This window comes from Cydia pomonella, chromosome 11 (assembly GCF_033807575.1).
Source record: "Cydia pomonella isolate Wapato2018A chromosome 11, ilCydPomo1, whole genome shotgun sequence".
NCBI lineage: Eukaryota > Metazoa > Arthropoda > Insecta > Lepidoptera > Tortricidae > Cydia > Cydia pomonella.
Window position 1 is genome coordinate 23,089,983 of NC_084713.1, and position 6,217 is coordinate 23,096,199.

The window sequence follows — 6,217 nt, forward strand, 5'->3', positions numbered from 1 at the left end:
GTGAAATTCGTACGATAAGATCCGTTTTAGCCATTTTGGCTACGGAGGCCTGAAATCGATCAGAATAAGCTGAAAACATAGGACAGCACTCAGTAAAACTAAGAAGCAGTATATGTACATTTAAGAATTTTTAGTAGGTTTCACTGGCTCCTACACTAGGCGAAGCCTGTCTCGTAGGTAACTTTTTGTGTTTTGTGTTTTTTTTTTTTTTTTTTGAAAGAAAAACTGAAAAGGTAGACAACGTAGAGAACTTAAGTTGAGAATATGACTTGAATGTGGCATTAAGACCGCCTTTTGTAACTGTAGGTACCTATAACTTTACTGTGCATTTGTGCAATAAAGTTTAAAGGGCCAATTACATCCACACTTGCTATCAGACCCGACGTCGGGCCCGAGCAAGAGTCGTTTTCCGTTTCGCGGAATATCAGCAGGCGTCGCCAAGTTGCATACGCTCCGTATCGATTCGTTCTCTACGATCACGAATGGGTCGTTGACGTTTACTAAAGGCTAGACAACGTGCCATATTTATCATTATCACTTTGTCTACACGCGAAGTCGATAAAAGCACATCTTTAACAATATTTGACATGTAAACAATACTTTGTTTAATAATTGCCAAAAAAGTTTACTTAATATCAAATATTGTTAACGATGTGTTGATATTTGGCGGAACGGAAAAATACGCTTGCTCGGGCCCGACGTCGGGCTTGACAGCAAGTGCGGATGTAATTGACCTTAAGTTAATCAAGAAAATCCGCACTATGAGACCGCGCCGCACGCAACGAGAGGGAAAGTCAAGTTCAAGCTCCTGCGCGTCCTGCTTCCTGCTGCTACCGGTACCGGACACCGGACACCCAATAACGGATACCAGGTACCAAAACACCAACCGGAGTAGAGATAAAAGGAGTAATTAGTGGTTTGAGTAAGACATCTATCCTTTCGCCGGATTCATTTATTCATACGTAGTTTTTGCATACATATACAATATAAACCAGGGGTCACCAAATAGCGGACTGCGGTTGGATTCGGACCGCCGACCTATTTTATTTTTTTGCTTATTTAATAAATTTAAGTAGACACAGACCGCGGTGGTCATTTTATTTTAATTTCTAGTCTAGTATTAATACTTAAGTACTTTAATTTCGAAATGGCAATGTATTCTTATTTTGTGAATTTTAGACATTCCCTTTTGTATTTTATTGACTCCTTTTAATTCATTTGTTATTGCAATCGTGCAAGTTTAAGGTAAAATTTTAGATATTGACGATGCAAAAGAGATCCAACAGATCCTACTTGAATAAATTGATTTTTATCTTTATCTTAATTTCTTATCTTATCAACCGGACCTCTGAAGATAAATGAAGATGATCCCTGATATAAAGTATAAAATCTGAATAATTTTACATGGGCCCTATGTAGGGAATGCAAAAACCGGAGGTTTTTTAAAACCGGTTTTTTCTTCGGTTTTACCAAATTCATCGCCATGGAATAAAGAAAAGATTGCTTCACGTGTAAAAACGAATGCTAGATTCACGTCACGTGTTTCTTCTCGAAAAGTCGATTAGAAACTGATGGTGTTAGCTTAAACTGGGCAAACACAGGTAGTCAAGTAATTCCATTCTTTAGGGTTTGAACTACCCTTTCCTATTAGTGCGAAAGAGACAAAAAAGGTTGTCGGTAAGTCGTTATCACCGAACCAACAAAAGACTCTAAAGCTGCCATTGATATAATTGATTACGTAGAATTTTTCTACAGCGCATCGCATAATAAAATTATAAGTAAGACCTTTTATACCAATTCGTACACCAGAACGGATGTCCTGCCACTGCCAGCACTTTATATTATTTAAATCTTTCGTATTTTTGTATTTTGTATCGTAAAAATTCATTTAGCGTTACAAACTAACACAACACCACATTATATGATTTGATGTCGATTCAACCGGTTTAGGACCGATTTATACCCTTATAATGAATAAAACATGCAACTTAGGTAAATAAAAAAAAACGAATAAAACCGAAACCGGTTTTGACCGGTTTTTCGGTTTCGGTTAAAACCGGTTTGCATTCCCTAGCCCTATGAGGGCATAGCGATATTACAAGATATACTAAAAATCTATATGAAATTTTTTAAGTGAGATATATTAAATCGAGGCGAATCGGGGCAAACTAAAAAAACCGGACAAGTGTGAGTCGGACTCGCCCACCGAGGGTTCCGTACTTTTTAGTAGGTACTTATTTGTTGTTATAGAGGCAACAGAAATACATCATCTGAGAAAATATCAACTGTCTATCACGGTTCATGAGATACAGCCTGGTGACAGACGGACGGACGGATAGCGGAGTCTTAGTAATAGGGTCCCGTTTTACCCTTTGGGTACGGAACCCTAAAAATCGTTGATATTGAAAATATTGCTTATGATTATGACTGGCGTCGCAGGCTACCAGAACACAGCGCTGTTTTGATGCATTCATATCAATGTAATATTTAAAATATCAATGGATTTTTCATCATGATCCGATTCACCCTGCGATCCAATTCGCCTCGGTCTACCCTGGTTAGATAATTAGGTCTGGATATTTCGTAAGTATGTCGGATCAATTCCAAAAATCACCCAAAATACCATCATAATAAGAGTCTCTATTTGGACTACATTGCACTTTGTCTTGGCCGATATCATTTGATATTTACCAGTTACTGTGAAGGTTACATCGTGAAGAAACCGGACTAATCCCAATAATGCCTATGCCTAGGCCTGGGAACCCCTCAGGTTTGGAAGGTCAGATTGTAGGCGCTTTCGTACAAACTAGTGCCTATACGCCAATACTTGGGATTCTTTGTCAAGCGGACCCCGGGTCGTGGGTGAGTTGTGGCAAATAGCCACATTAATACTAGGAAAGATACCAAAAAGTTATTGATTATAAAAGATAGGTAGCATCTAAGAAAAAAACGTGCCCCATACCCATTATTTAACAGCCGAATCTGACCGCTCTGTAGTTAAAGCCTGACCAGAAATATATGATCATTTTCAAGAGGGCGCTGTTATTCTCATGTATAGGGTGACAGTTCAGTTTAGTATGAAAAAATTAGTTCCAATGAAATTCCGCAATATGGCGCGTGATCATATAATTACTGGTCAGGCTTTACTGCTCCATATAATCTGTGTCACTGAATTGTCAAACGTCAACTTCTGACAACCAAAGTTACCCGGTGTCGTACAGCGGCATCTCGTTTAGTGGTCATTGTCATACTCGAAGCACAATATTGTCTTGGACTTAACACGTTGTTTTCCTGCTAATTATCAAAGAGTATATTGATTGTAATAGACAGTAAAGTCTAAGAAAAACACGTGCTCCTTATTTTGACAAACAGTTGGCGCTGTACTGCGCCATATGATTTGCGGTCACTGAATTGACAAACGTCAACTGTTGACAATCAGAGTTACCGCAAAATGTACGGATCTGTACAGCGCCATCTCGTTGACACGTCAAACTTATTCTGCGCATTGTGCTTTAATTACTCAACGATTTCCATGAAGCTCGGCAAATCAATCGTATCAGCGGATCGACGGAAAGGTGCAGCTTTCTATGGCGTGCGTGTTTTTGTAAACTGGGACCGGAGCTATTACTGCGATTGGAGGAAAATTGCTACGTGAGGGCGTTCACTTCACTGCGGGTATACTTAGATGGCAGGAATTACCTGATGGAGCACTCGAGATTTCACTAATGTATTTTTAACAATAATCATCCCCACTTATTATATTACATGATCTACTACTCGTTCATGATACTCGTAACTATCTTTATGATTACTGTATACAGGCCTTATCAGTTTTTTATAACTGCCTGCCTGCTTAATAATAATAGATATCGTATTGTATTGTTCTTTTTTTTAATTCCGCTACCTAAAGGTTGTGTGGAAGAGATCGTTTTTAGCGATAAGACCGCCTGTTGTTTACCTCTTCTTTATGTGTTGTATTATTTGTACTGTTTCTGTATTGAGGTGTGCAATAAAGAGTATTTGTATTGTATTGTATTGTATTGTTTTCTTTAACTGTGTTTGATTCCACCTTAATAAAATATATATATATATATATATATATATATTACAGTAACTGTACAAATACTAAACTAAATTAATAACTAGCTTAAATCTAAAATAGGCCCTTGAGGCATTGTACCAAGGATGCTGGCGGCATTTCCTCGTTGTATCGCAATGCTGATACGTTGAGCAAGGAAGCCGCCAGCTTCTCGGCCACCAGTTACATCAACCAGACGCCTCGCGATTTCTGCAAAAACCTTGTGCGCGCTGGGACCCCATGGACCTAGAGTTTCAACGAAAGTACCTATGTGTGTTACCTCGTCACGCTGGTAAACCGCTAAACCGATTTAGACGCAATTTGGTATGAAGATAGGCCTGGGGTAGGACGTTTTTAACAGTCATCATTCCACGTTTCCACGCAGACGAAGTCGTTGGCAGAATGAATATAAAAGTAAAAAACAAAAAGAGGCGCATTCAAAACTACACATAAAAAATCTATAATCTAGTGTGCAGCTATTGCTATTGGACCTATGATAGTCCAGTCCTCATCCCTCATGGCATGGTATCTAGTGAGTATATTAAGAGAGGAACACTACTGTTCAACCTCTGGACAATTATCAGAGAGTGGACAAGCCAAGATTCGAACCCACGACCTCCGGTTTTAAGGCCTGTACCACTAAGCTACCAGCTTTCTTATCAAGTCAACACATCGAATAGCGTGGGCTTGACAAGCAATTTACTATAAACAGAGCAATCGGACTGGTTACATTAACTTTCCTTGTTCAAATACGTATACATTACATGTAATGTAGTTTAACGGAGTACACTTAGTGTAAATTATGTACTCGTAGTCAGCTACTCAATTAACTGAACACATTAATCTCTAGATTAATATTTAATTATATTTAAATCCAGTGACTAAAAAAATGATATACGATAAATAAATAAAATACTTATAGAAGAATATTTTATAAATTCAATTTACCATATTATATTATGTAGGTAACCTACGTGGACCATAACCGCCGAAAATTTTGCAAATTGCGGGCATTTTTCTCTTTTACTCCAATTAAGGCGTAATTAGAGTGACAGAGAAAGATGCCCGCAATTTGCGAACTTCGATGTTCACGGTAGGCCCTCGTATGTAGGTATTTCCATAGAGAAATAAGTAAGCACTCTATGCTCACTCCTCACTCCATACATTCGTTTTCATGTGAAAACGCTTATTAGGTTTTTCGTAGTCGACATCAAGTAGATCAGTACCGTTACTTAACACTAGATGTCTCAAGTGTCGCGACTGATGAGAATTGTATTACTCAGCAATTTACAACTAATATTAATTACAAGCAAAGTCAGATGAAAATGGAGTTCCGGTTAAAATATTAGCTGAAAATTGTTGAGCATTACTTTTCGTTCGTCGCAACATCTATTTTGTCAAGTAGCAGTACTGATACTCGTAATTCCGCTACTCGATGCTAGATGTGGACTACGAAATTAATAACCACACCAAAACTGATGTATGGAGTGAGCACGCTAGTTATGTTTATCTTCTTCTTATTCCTCCCGTTGTCCCAGCATTTTGCCACGGCTCATGGAGCCTGGGGTCCGCTTAACAACTAATCCCAAGATTTGGCGTAGGCACTAGTTTTTACGAAAGCGACTGCCATCTACCCTTCCAACCAAGAGGGTAAACTAGTCCTTGTTGGGATTAGTCCGGTTTCCTCACGATGTTTTCCTTCACCGAAAAGCGACTGGTAAATATTAAATGATATTTCATACATAAACATAAGTTCCGAAATACTCATTGGTACGAGCCGGGGTTTGAACCCGCGACCTCCGGATTGCAAGTCGCACGCTCTTACCGCTAGGCCACTAGCACTTCTAGTTATGTTTATATGTTACATATTTCTCTAAGACAATACATAATCGCGGTCACCAAGACATTGACACTCCAGACTTACACACTAACTTTGTATGAATTCAGACGATTCTTTGTATTCGCTAGGCCACCCCACTAGCGTCTTTTGAGCGTTGGCGTCTAGTCAGCGCTATGGAAAATGGCGTCGCTGCGTAGCGTCGAGCAGCAGCCATAGTGTTGACTATATAGAACGTCGCTCGGGAGACGCTAGTGTGGATGTGGGGCCTCTCAGATTGTGGATAATATAAACACAGTATA